This window comes from Cervus canadensis, chromosome 18 (assembly GCF_019320065.1).
Source record: "Cervus canadensis isolate Bull #8, Minnesota chromosome 18, ASM1932006v1, whole genome shotgun sequence".
NCBI classification, from domain to species: domain Eukaryota; kingdom Metazoa; phylum Chordata; class Mammalia; order Artiodactyla; family Cervidae; genus Cervus; species Cervus canadensis.
This window is the reverse complement of record NC_057403.1, coordinates 23,644,825-23,657,718: the sequence shown is the minus strand read 5'-3', so window position 1 is coordinate 23,657,718 and position 12,894 is coordinate 23,644,825. Positions and strand designations below refer to the sequence as shown.

Sequence of the window (12,894 nt, the reverse complement as noted above, 5' to 3'; positions counted from 1 at the left end):
ACTGTGCAGTGTGTTACCCCCAATGGAAGATGTCCTTACTGACCCCTGCACTCCCAGACAGGAAGGACAACCACCTTCCTACCCGGAACAGGGAGGGGAGGCTTCCTTCTTGCCTTGCAACAAGCCCAGCCAGTGGGAAGCCAGTATTGCCTGAACTTTTGTCTTCCTCTGATTAACTTTCTGATACTTTCCTGTCACACTGTCCTTACTATGAAAGCCTTCTACGTTGTGTTAACTTCTTGGTTTGCCCTACAGAATGCTGCCCAATCCATGAATTTTTAAATAATGGAAATTAGATCTTAATTTACTCAGTTAAACCTTGTTTTTTTTGCTAAACACTCCTAAAAGCGGTAACTCACTTACCACGTGATCACCAGTTCTGTTTGGCTGCATGTAAGAGGACCCAGGTCCAAAGGGCTTGAATTAGAAAGAAATGCATTACTTCACACACAGCAAGAAATCCAGAGGTGTAGGGTGTTTCAGGGTTGTTGAAGTCAGACATTTAGGAAAACTTATTTTACTTCCAAAAGAATTTTAACTTAAAAATACACATACTTATGAAGTGCCAACTAATCATCAGGCCCGGAACTGCAGACACGGCAGAGGAAGCCGAGCCCCTCACCTGGCTCCCTGGCTCAGGTCCTCCCGCCCAGACCTGCTCGGCGTGACAGGGGAGCCGCTCCCCAGGTGCTGGCCCTGCCCTCCTCACACGGCACATCCAGAGGCGGTACGAGGGGTCTGAGCTGCCCACCCCGCTTTTTGATGTAGCTCTACAGAGGTATCATTTATGTGTAGTGAAACAAAACCATTTTAAGTGCACAGCACGGCAAATCCCAAAAGGTTCCCTCTTCCACTTGCTGGTTTTACCACGTTTTTGTACGCACAAACAATGTTTCTGTGTGCTGGGTTTTCAGCTTTATGGAATGGTATCGTCATCCAGTATGGAATCTTCTGAATTTTGCTCCATTCACAGAACATTATTTTTCTTGCACACCTGTAGATCCTTCCTTTTCACTACTGCATAATATTCATTTAAGAGTTATTTACTGACTCCATGCCAGGCTCTGGAGATAAAGTGACCAGAAGAGACTTTGTCCCCATCCTTGTGGATTTGTCTATCTCAAGGGAGAGACAAACATTTATATCATGAAAGCATCTCTCCTACTGTCTCATTGTGGCTTCTTCTTTGTGTTTGGATGTAGAATATCTTTTTGGTAGGTTCCAGTCCTTTTTTTGTTGGTGGTGGTTTGGCAGTTGTGATTTTGGTGTTTTCGTGTGAGGAGGTGAACTCAAGTCTTCCTACTCTGCCATCCTGTCTCCAGTCTCTGGGAGACAGACATTTAGACGCTGATGTATATCACAGGTAGTCAGGGCTGAGATGAGGAAAACCAATAGAGCAGAAGCCCAAAACAGACACCCAACCACCCTGGGGGATCAAGGAGGACTTCCTGGAGGAGACATCTTATTTGAGACCCGAAAGATGTATGTGGTTACTTTTGAGAATGAGGTAGGAAGAAAGAGGGAAGCTTCAAAAAAGAGGGAAAAACATGTACAAGTGCTTAGAGATGAGGAGTCTGGAGTGCTAGACCAGCACAATCCAAGAGAAACATCATGAAATGTAATTTAAAATTTTCTAGTAGCCACATCCAAAAGAAAAAAAAAAGGAAAAATTAATTTTAATAATATATTTTATTTAACCCGATATATCCAAAATATTACCATATTAACATGTGATCAGTATAAAAGCTATTGAGACATTTTACATTCTCTTTTTGCACTAAGTCTCTGAGATCTGGCCAGTATTTTACACTAAAGTACATCTCAGGCCACACAAGCCGTATTCAAACCCTCCACGACCACACGTGGCAGGTGGCTGCCTTACTGAGCAGAACAGCACAGCAAGACCCTTGTTACTCAAAGCACTGGCCTCACTTGGGAGCTTGTTAGAAATGCAGAATTCTCAGTCCCCCCTCCCCAGACCCACTGATTCAGAATCTGCATTTTAACATGATCCCAGGGGACTTATATGTACATTAGTTTGAGAAATATGGGTCCAGTTCTGCCTAAAACACTTCTGTGGCTTCCCACTGCCCTCATGAGAAACCCCAGGTACTGACCCTGGCATCATTCATTCATTCGCTCATTCGTTCCTGTTACTGCGCGCTTGCTGTGCGCCAGGCCGGGCGCTGGGTAATCCTGGGGCACAGCAGGGACACAGACAGACCTGAGTCATGGAGCCCCCAGGCAGTTAAAGGTAAGTGCCCAGGTCCCTGTTTCCTCTAGACCGTCTTAAACACGCTGTGATGAGGTGAGGGACGGTGTGCAGGGGGTGCTACGGGAGGCTGACCTGGCTTGAGTGGAAGGGCGGCCAGAAACGAACCCAAATAAGGAAGAGGCCACTATCGCAGCAGAGAGCCACACGCAGGTGAAATGTCCCGCTGCGGGGGACGGGCTGCCAGGCAACTCGGCCGTCCTCCTCGGTCACTTAGAGGGATCGTTTTCAGGCTTCAGGGCCATGTGGAGAAATGCCCAGAGGGGATCGGGTTACGGGGAACAAGCCAGGGATGGGGCTGTGATAGTGTCACACCCGGCAGAGATGTCTGCATTTGGAAAGCCCAGGGGAGGGGAGCTGAGCTCGGGAAGGTGGTCAGTGTCCCCCAGCAGGAGGACTTAGGGCAAGGAACTTAGGTCCCTTTTGCTTTGAAGGCCATGTCTTTTGATAAAACACCTGAATTTGCTTAACTGAACAGGGAGGGAACATGTGCAGGATGTGGATGGAACAAGAATGGCCACGTGCTGGTAACTGCTGAAGCTAGGTGATGGGGGCATGGGCACTCATTAGACTTTTCTCTCCGCCTTGGCGCATGTTTGAAGTTTCCCCTTAAAAAAACAAAACAAAGTTAAGTGTTTTTCTTTGCAAGTAATTGGGGATGTTGAAAAAAATATTTTTGGCACCTGGAGAAGAAAGTCTTTGAAGCTCTTCTGAAAAGAAGAAACTGCAGTATTAGAAGTGTGAGCATCTTGGGGAGTTTCCTGGTGGTGCAGTGGCTTGGGCCCCGCAGCGCCACTGCAGGGGGCATGGGTTCAATCCCTGGTCGGGGAACTTAAGAGCCCATAAGCTGCGTGGCAAGGGCACTCCCCCAAAAAAAACAAAACAAAAAAAACACTGAATGTGAGCATCTCCTTAAGAATGGAGCCCAAGAGGAAGAGGGTTGAAGGCACAGACAGTAGAACCAATAGTATTCTTGGGTTCAAATCCCAGGGCTGCCACTCACTACCTGTGCAACCTGAAGCAACCGATTTCAACTCTGAATGCCTCACTGAAAAACTGGGATAGCAGCAGCTGCCTCCTAAGGGCCGTGTTAGGTTGTTACTGAATTAATGCACACAGAGGGCTCAGACCAGTGCCTGGCTTGAAGGAGTGCACGTGAACGCTGGCAGTGGTTATCCCAGCACGTGCCAGGCAGATGTAACACCGCAGAAGGTCTCAAGGCAGATGCACCCATGGTTCTTTTACAGAACTGACTGTCCCAATAGTCTGTGGTATCAGAGGGGAAGTCAGGAACTCTCCCAACACCAATGTATTGATACTTTAGTAACCTTCCCTTACACATACAAAACCCTTTTCTATAAGTCAGTTATTCCAAAGGCTTGTGAAACACCGTCTAAATGACTTAAGTTCTGTTTATAATGATAACTGAAGACTTCACGGTAGAAAGGTTCCCTAAGTTGATATGACCTTGAAAGGAATCCTGTAAGCACTCAGAAGTCAGTCTGGGGTGACTGAGGGTTACAGACACACCTCTGTTCTCTTCCTGCCCTGGTGGAATTGTTTAGGTGATACAAATGATTCCTGAAAGGTTTTTTCCCTCTTAAACACAACGTGATTATTGTCTTTTGTTTAGTTAACTCTTTCTCCCACAACAGCTACTAGTGTGTCCTGTTAGTATTCAACAAAAATTTGTTGCAAAAAATACTTTAAAGTGAATCTCCTCTCCCCCAACTTCCAACATGCAGATTTGACCACTGGTTTTACATTTTGTCCATCATCTTTACGAATGACGTCTGGGAGTGTTTCTAACAATATGAGCGGGAAGAAAGCGGGTGGTGTATGTGGAATGGACAGGGCTGACGGGACTGAAGGTCACGGGGCTGATCGAGGGTGCACGCTGAGGCCCAGGTGAGAGTGAGGGCCGAGCTCTGGGAAGAGAGGAAGTGTGTCTGCGGCTCAGGCAGTCAGGGAGACAGGCGGAGCAAGTCAGGGACCAGGTCACACCGCGTCTTCAGTGTCAGTCTGTGGAGTGAGGATTCGGTCCTGAGGATGCTGGAGAAATATGGAAGGACTTCAAGCAAGAGGGCGTGATAAGACCTGGGTTTCACAAAGATCCCTCAGCTGTCCAGTGGAGGCTGGTTAAAGGGGGAGACAGGAGGCCTCCTGTGGGAGGTGGGGGAGGACAGAGCTGGACCAAGGCAGGGCCATGACAGACGAGAAGGGGCGGGTGGGCGAGTCCGGAGGCCTAGTGGTCAAGCCCTGGAGCATGACGGTAGGATGCAGGTTGGGGGTGGGGAGGGAGGAGGCATCAAGGATGAAGCCTAGCACTCTCTCTGGGAGCCTGCTGTGTGGAGACACCCCTGTGAAGGACCAAGAGGAGGAGCAGGTTTGCAGTTTGGGACATGGTGAGTATTAGGGGCCCGGGGTTGAGGGCAGGATGGGGAGGGGGCTTCTTGAGGCCCCAGGACCCCCAGGTCTGGGGCCCAGGGAGGAGTCGGAGCTAAAGGCAGAGAGTGGGCATCATCAGTACAGAGGCAGGAAACAGACCACAAGAGGGTGAGATGGCCCAGAGGTGGGAGGAGAGAAGAGCCCCCCACCAGCCTCCCATTTAAGGGGTCAGTGAAAACAGGAACTTCTTGCAAAGAAGCAAGACACAGGAGAAAAACTAGGGGACAGTGTTGTCATAAAACCAAGGAGAGAGTGTCCTTACAGAAACGGGAATGGCCCATGAGATGACTGCCAGAAAGTGCCCACTGATGCAGGTTTCTCAGCGCCAGAGAGAGAGGCTACAAGAAAACAAGGCAAGAAGGCAGAGGGAACCCTCTGGAGACTGGATGAGATACCATTATGGACTCAAATAGGTTTATTTGTATACACAGATATCTGTACATACACACACACAAATACAAATGTGTGTGTGTGTGCATGGGTTTCTACATACACATTTCCCCAGCTCTGTCAGCTGAGAGACTAGAAAGAGACACACCTCAGGTGCAGTGACCACACCCAGTGTCCAGTTCTTGGTTTCTGATACCATTCTCCATCAGAGGAACCAGGGCTGCCTGCAAAGGGGCTGAGGCACATCTTACAAGTGCTGAAGAATAAGGAAGTGCTCGAGGGGAAAAGTAAGAATACAGAACCAACCTGGAAGAGCCCCTGTGGCCAACACTGGAACAAGTTGAGTGAAAAAGTTAACTACGATAGTATTGGGTTAGACACAAAGAATAAAATATCCATGAGTCCGCACTGATATGATTGTACAAATAAATGGGATAGAAGGGACAAACCTGCCTACAGAAGAATTCCCAATAAGAAAAGAGGAAATCAGAAAAGCATCATTAGAACACAGTAACAACTGCTGCTGGGGAGCTTCACTGAGGAATACCAAATGAGTGGATGGAATGCTGAGGAGAAACAGCCTCAAAGGGTCTTCCCATGTTTATCAATTACTGTGGTGGTTTTGACATATGAAAACAAATTCTTTGTATTTTCCCTCAAGGAACTGGAGTTTATGGGCTGGACTTCGTGACTAGTTTCTAAAAGGCATAAGGAAAGGGAAAACCCTAAGAGTACAGTTGAGAAACCTGGTGGCCAGCACCAAAAGAATTGATCCGGGTTCCCATCACCTGAGGGGTCCTCTCTGCCCAAACCTACAATCCTGGTCTAGCGAGGAGGAGATCAGACGACCCCAGACTGAGGGGCCTCCTACCCAGTAGCTAACCGGGAAGGCCATGGGAGGGAAAGACTGAGAAACCGTAACCGGGAAGGCCATGGGAGGGAAAGACTGAGAAACCGTCACAGGTTGGAGGACACAGGATGAATAAATGCAACACGGTGTCCTGGACTGCGTCTTGGACCGGAAGAACGTCAGTCACATTCCACCCATTTTTCCACTAAAGTCGTGAAGTCTGTTAGCAGAATAGTAATCAGTGTTCACTGCTTAGTTTTAACAAATGTACTGCAACTAAGTAAGATGCTAACATTAGGGGAAGCAGGAGGAAGTCTCTATATCATCTTTGCGACTTTCCTGTAAATCTACTCAAAAAAGTTTATCTATTGACTTGGCTACATAGTCACCACCTGCGTCCCAGACTCCATCTGACTCCAGATTTCATCTCACAGGTTCTCGACTCCAGGAAGCCCTCCCTGATACCTTCAACAAGGTCAGGTGCTTCACTGGGCTCCCACAGCCCCCGAGCCTCCCCCTTCCCGCAGTGACCCCCTGTGGTCAGGGCTGTCTCCCCACTGGACAGGTGCTCTGGGAAGACAGCCTGGAGGCTGCCTCAGTCATCGCCGGGTGTCCCAGGCCAGGTAGAGGCAGTGCTGGGTCCCCCTTACTTCCTGAGACCTCACCTTAGCCCTTCGAGTTCAGAGCCTGCCAGACCCCCCACCTTCCAATACACCAACTGTCACGAGCACTGTGACTATTTGAGGTGACTGCCCTGTCCACAGCCCATCCCAGCAGGCAGACCTCACTTGTAGGAGTCCGCCGTCCACAGAGGGTGGAGGGGGTTGGACAATGGACCCCAGTACTCCGACTTCTGTCGGGGGAACTTGTGATGGGAGAGAAAGGCGGTGGGGCGCTGCGTGGGGAGACCCCATGGAGTCAGGGCAAGAGCCCCCCAGGGCCGGCCCAGTGGCCCCAAACAGAAGCAGCGGGGCCCCCGGGCCGGGGGTGGGGGTGGGGAGCAGGGTCGCTGCCCCTGTTAACTCTCTTCTCCGTCATCACCGACAACCAGCCCACTGTGGGGTCTGCCTTCAAAACGCATCCGGACGACTGCTCAGGCCTCCCCACGCCCTCGTCCAGGCCACCGTCCCCGCCCCACAGGCTCCCTGCTCCCATTCCCTTAATGAACTCATCCTGGACCGTACTATCATGAAATCACCAACCACTCCACGTTTATGCCTCCAGCCCAGACGGCGCCCCTGAACGCCAGACTCCTGTACCTGCTGGGGTGCCCGCCACGGGCTCCCTCACACGGTGACAGCACTCTGCGCAGGCTAAAGACCCTGCGGTCACTGACCGCCCCCCCCCCTTTCTCACCTCGCACCCCAATCCACTTCCACCACCACCATGCTGGCCGAGCCACCGCCTCTCAGCTGGATTGCAGCTGCAGCCTCCACGCTGGGGCTTGCTTCCATCCAGGGGCCCCCACGAGGACATGAGATGATGTCACTCCTCAGAGGAGCTCAGGATGTTCCGACTGCTTCCCACCTCAGGGAGAATGAAACCAAGTGCTTCCCGTGCCCCCCCCCCCCCCCCCCGGCTGGCTCGGTCTGCTCCTACTCGCTGAGCACACCACGGGACCTCTGAACTTGCTGTTTTTTCCCTCAAAACAGGCGCACAGCTGGCTTCATCCCTTTTGGTCAGGTCCCTCCTCCAATCGCATTTTCTGAGATAGCTCATTTAACCCCTCCACCTAAAATAGCAGCTCTTGTCGCTCTTTAAACCCCCCTACCCTGGCTTTCACCAACACTAACTTTTGTTAAAATCATCTGCCTCTCCCCACTAGAATGTTAAGTTCCATGAGGACAGGGCTCTTGAGCGTCTTATTTACTATTACAAAACCAGCACCTAAAACAATGCCCGAAACAGTATTGCATATCTGATGAATCAACAAATGACAAAATCCAGACGTTGGCTCCCAAGTAACAGAAAGCCCTATTCAACTTGGTTTAAATGATTTAAAAAAAGAAAAAAGCTTTATTGGATCCCCTAATAAGAAAGTCCTGAAGTAACTCATTTCAGATGTGGCCTGACCCAGCACTTCAACAACATCCCCAAGGACCTGACGCCTGTCTCTCCACTAGGCCTTCTGAGAAAATGGCTTTACCCTGCGCCCACAGCCCACCTGGGTGCGTGCTTAGCCGTGATCCTCTTCCCTGCCGTGGGTTAGGAGTCTGCCCTCTGACAGACCCTGTGCTCCTCATGGCAACCTTTTGAGATGACAAGTATAACCTCCACTTTACGATGAAGAAATGGAGCCTCGGAAAGGTGAAATCACTTACCTAAAACCATATTGCTAGTAAGTGGGCAAATTAACGCTTTAATTCCTCTTACAACCCCTTCTTTAACCATCATGGAGGTTTTAACACTGGTGAGCATGATGCTGGTAATAGCTATGACACGCTCACTGTGTGTATCACTGTGTTAGTCCTCCACTAACTTCTCTGTGCCCTGGTTTTCTAATACACATAAAGACAATAATAATACTACCACACAGGGTGACTATGAGGGTTAAAAGAGCTAATACATAATATGGACTTCACTGGTGACTCAGATGGTAAAGAATTTGCCAACAATGCAGGAGACTTGGGTTTGATCTCTGGGTGGGGAAGATCCCCTGGAGGAGGGCATGGCAACCCACTCCAGTATTCTGGCCCAGATAATCCCATGGACAGAGGAGCCTAACGGGCTACAGTCCATGGGGTCACAGAGTCAGACACGACTGAGCAACTTAACACTTCTCATTACACTTATTACTAATACATAAAATGGTCAGATCTCAAAAAAAAAAAAAAAAAAAATCTGTTTCAGTTAGCTATTGTCAGGTAACAAGTCCCCAAAACACCATGGCTTGAAATAGCAACCATTTATTTGCTCTGATTCTGTAATTTGGACAAGGCTCTGAGGGGCGAGGGGACTCAGGACGGCTCATCTCTACGCCATGTGGTGTCAGCAGAGAGCTGGGCTAGACGATCCAAGATGGCATCACTCATGTCTGATGTGGCTCGTCAGCTGGGGGCTGGCTGGGCCTGCCTCTTTCCGCATCTCTCTCCAGGGGGTGGTCCAGGGCTCCAAGAGGGTAAAAAGCACAAGCTGCCACTTCCTAAGGCCCAGGCACCCCCAACCAGCACAGCATCACTTCCACTGCATTCTGCTGGTCAAAACAAATCACAGGCCAGCCCAGATTAAACGGGAGGAGGAGACTCCACCTCTTCACGGGAGAAACAGGGAAGAACACACGGTCTCCCTTAGTAGCAGCCATTTTAACTTCAAGGCAATCAGCTTCCTCACAGGTGTCTCTACTTCAGTCCTCAGTCCCCTACAGCCAGTTCCCCACACAACGCCCAAGGGAGCTTTCAACACACGTAACCGATCATGCCTCCTTCCACTGTTTAAAATGCTACAGCTTCCCAGGACTTCCTTGGTGGTTGTGATGGGGACTTCAAGCTTTCACTGCTGAGGGCGCAGGTTCAATCCCTAGTCAGGAAACAGATCCTGCAAGCCGGCACAGTGTGAAAAAAAAAACAAAACCCAAAACAAAAATTCTTCTACAACCTCCCAGTGCACCTGGGGTTAAGACACAAACTCCTTACAGGATCCACATGGTCTCTTACTCCCCCTCAGGCTCTACATTCCAAGTCTCACACGCACACACTTGATTGAGTTAATATTCCTTCATCACCTCAAACCTCATTTCCTAGGGTCCAGATTAGACATCCTGTCAAGTGTTCTCACAACACTCTACTTTGTAATTTCATACATGTGTGATAAATTAACAATCTGAGCCTCCACCCCTGAGACTGTGAGTTCTCTAGGGAAACTTTTGTTCTCTGCAGCATTCTCAATTCTGAGCACAAAGCAGAGGCAAGAAAATGCCCCTTGGATGTCAGAGACCTCAGCAAATTTTCAGGCAGCCCTGGGCACAGGGTATCAGCAGAGTTCCTAGGATGCTGGGATTAGCAACTACTATGAAATCACCCGTCCATTCATCCTGTAAATAGTTACTGAGTCTGTACTACATGTCAAGAGCTCTCCTAGGTGTTAAGACAAAAAGCATGGAGTAGACAAAAGCTTCTGTCCTGATGGTCTGCTATCGGGGCGGGGGGGGGGGAGGACAGACAATAAACAAGTTAAAGAGGACAGATATGAGTATCAGTGATCCAGTTCTAGAAGGGTGGTCAGGATAAACCTCCAGAAGAAGGTAACATCTGACTAAAGACCTAAAGGAGATGAAGGTGAGCCTTGACTCTCTCGGAGAAGAGGGTTCAAGGTAAAGAGAATAGCAAGTACAGAGGTCCTGAGGCCAGTGTGGCTGGGGCAGAGGGAATAAGCCGAGGGGAGTGGATGATGTCAGACGGGTAACAGGGACACATCATGCAGGGCCTTGCAGGCCACAGACAGGAATGTGGTTTCTACCTTCTGTGAGATGGAGCCACACGGAATCAAGGGGTTGGGGGGGGGGGGCGGGGGGGATGTGACCAGATGGACCAGATGCAGGCTTTCAGAATGTCGTTTTGGCTGCAAGTGAGAAACAGACAGTGGGGAGCAAGGAGACCACTGATGGTCTAGGCAGGAGATGAGTGTGGACAGGGCCAGGGTGACAGGAGTGGAGGTGGGAAGAAATGGTCAGGTTCTGAATATACTTTGAGGGTATTTGCTGATAGACGGGACAAGGGTATAAGACAAAGAGGGGAGTCGAGGACAACTCCAAAGCTTTTGATCTGAATAACTACAAGGATGGAGCCGACATTTAATGAGAATGTGGGAGAAATACGTTTTGGGGAAAAGACCAGGATTTCAGCATCTTTAGATATTAAAGAAGAGGTATGCTGGCAGTCAGTCAACAGGTCAGGGGAGAGGTTCTGGGTAGGTTTCTATGCTCATCACAGGTTCCCTTCAGGACTTAGATGGTCTGACTGCTATGACGTCCTGAGGCTCATCGTGCGCCTTGCTCAGACCCTCAGCCCTCTGCTTCCTGGCCACGTCATCTCGGGCTGTCCTTAGTTGCTCAGTCATGTCCAACTCTTTGCGACCCCATGGACCATATCGCTGTTCATGAGGATTCTCCTGGCAAGAATGCTGGAGTAGCTTGCCATGCCCTCCTTCCCAACCCAGGGATCGAAGCCAGGTCTCCCGCATTGCGGGCAGATTCTTTGCTGTCTGAGCCACCAGGGAAGCCCGAGAATACTGGAGTGGGTAGCTGATCCCTTCTCCAGGGGAACTTCCCGACCCAGGAATCGAACCCGGGTCTCCTACATTGCAGGTAGATTCTTTATCAGCTGAGCTACCAGGGAAACCCTATCTTGGGAAGTTAGTTTTTTCTACCGTCAGTAACCTCATTTGCAAAAGGGAGATCATAGTAGTACCTCCTTCCTATGGCAATTCATTCAAAAAATACTTTTTTTTTTTTTAAAGCATTTTTGGTATGCCAAAATCTGTTCTACAGTGCTAGAGAGATCCCTCTCCCACACAGCCTGTGAACTCAGCCTTCTGGAAGTCTCCTCCACCCACATCCATCCTCCCCTCCCATCCAAGGGCCCTGTCATGGTACAATCCTGGCATCTCTTTGCCTAGGACACCACGGCTGCCATCCTGGGCTCCCAGACCCTAGTCTTTCCCGTTAATCTCTTCTGGCAGTTGGCAGCAAATTGGGTCCCTTCCCTTCTGGAAATTACCCCGAGGTTCCCCACTGCCCTCAGGACAAAGTCCAAGCTCCCTAAAGAGCCAACAAAATCCTCCACGACCTAATTCACACAGCCCTTTTCAATAAGATTTCCACTAACACGAATCACCTGCGATTCATTCACACATCTGTTTCTCACCGCCTTCGCGCAAGCCATTCCGCCGCACCACCACCACCCCCAAACATTCCTCCGTTTTCAGGTCTCAGTTCAGACAGCACCTCCTCCCCCAGGAAGGTTTCCCTACCGGTGCTGGACCGGGTTTTCTCCACGTTCCAAGCGGCTTCCGTTAGCGAACACATTCAGATCCATAAGGGGGCTCTTGCCCGTCTCTCCTACCGACTGGGGCTTCCCGCGAGCCGCACCCAACAGAGCGGCCAGCAATGCCCCATATTGTGGGGCAACTTCGGGCCTCCCCGCTTACCTCCTGCTCCGAGATCACGAACGCCTAACTTGCATGCTCTCCCAGCACAGCGCGCAACCCACCTGCCGCAAGACTGGAGAACTCAATGCTCCGGAGAGTCTGGCCTAAACCACCCAATCACTGCCTTCTCCTCCTCTACAGCCCGCCTCCAGCATCCGGGCCCTGGATGTCTGTGACTGCCGAGTGGCTGCCTGGGAAGCCGCTAAGCGCGCGAGCGAAAAGAACTCTGGGCTCTGTAGTTCAGCAACGAAAACCGGGAAAAAGGAGTGCCAAGAACGCCATTTCCCAGAAAGCGCCGCGCACCAGTAGCCTTTGAACCTGGCGGCTCTTGATTGGCCGGTTGGGGGACAGAAATTTCCAAATTACCATGGAAACAGGCCCACTTACCTGGAACCCCGGTAATTTCTTTTTGCCTGAGAATCTAAAACATTTTGCTCAGCACTGATTCCAAAGAGTGAGACAAGACGTGTGCGTGTGTGAATGGGGTGGGGGGTGGGAGGAATGTAAATTCTGTTCCCATTGCTGCCTGCCATCCCCCAGATGGCACCAATAAGGCCTGCTACATAAACTCAGCACCTTCTGAACGCCTGGCAGAATGAGCCACGCCTGTGCAGACTCTGTGCAAACCCTGGCTTATCAGGACAATCTGATGTTCCCCATAGACAGCTGGCCCTTCACCTTTCAAGGTCTCAGTTTATCCGAGAAAAGGCCAGTGAGGGCTAGGAGCATATATCCAGGATCGCTGTCTAAGATTCCACAACCCCATGCCTCCTACAACCCCATATGTGTG

The 12,894-nt window shown here is 50.2% G+C and overlaps 1 pseudogene; it reads right to left on the bottom strand.

The window, feature by feature from the left end:
* LOC122421276 overlaps positions 1–12,882 on the bottom strand; it is an 84,432-nt pseudogene extending 71,550 nt beyond the window's left edge.
* Between the last annotated feature and the right edge of the window lie 12 nt (positions 12,883–12,894).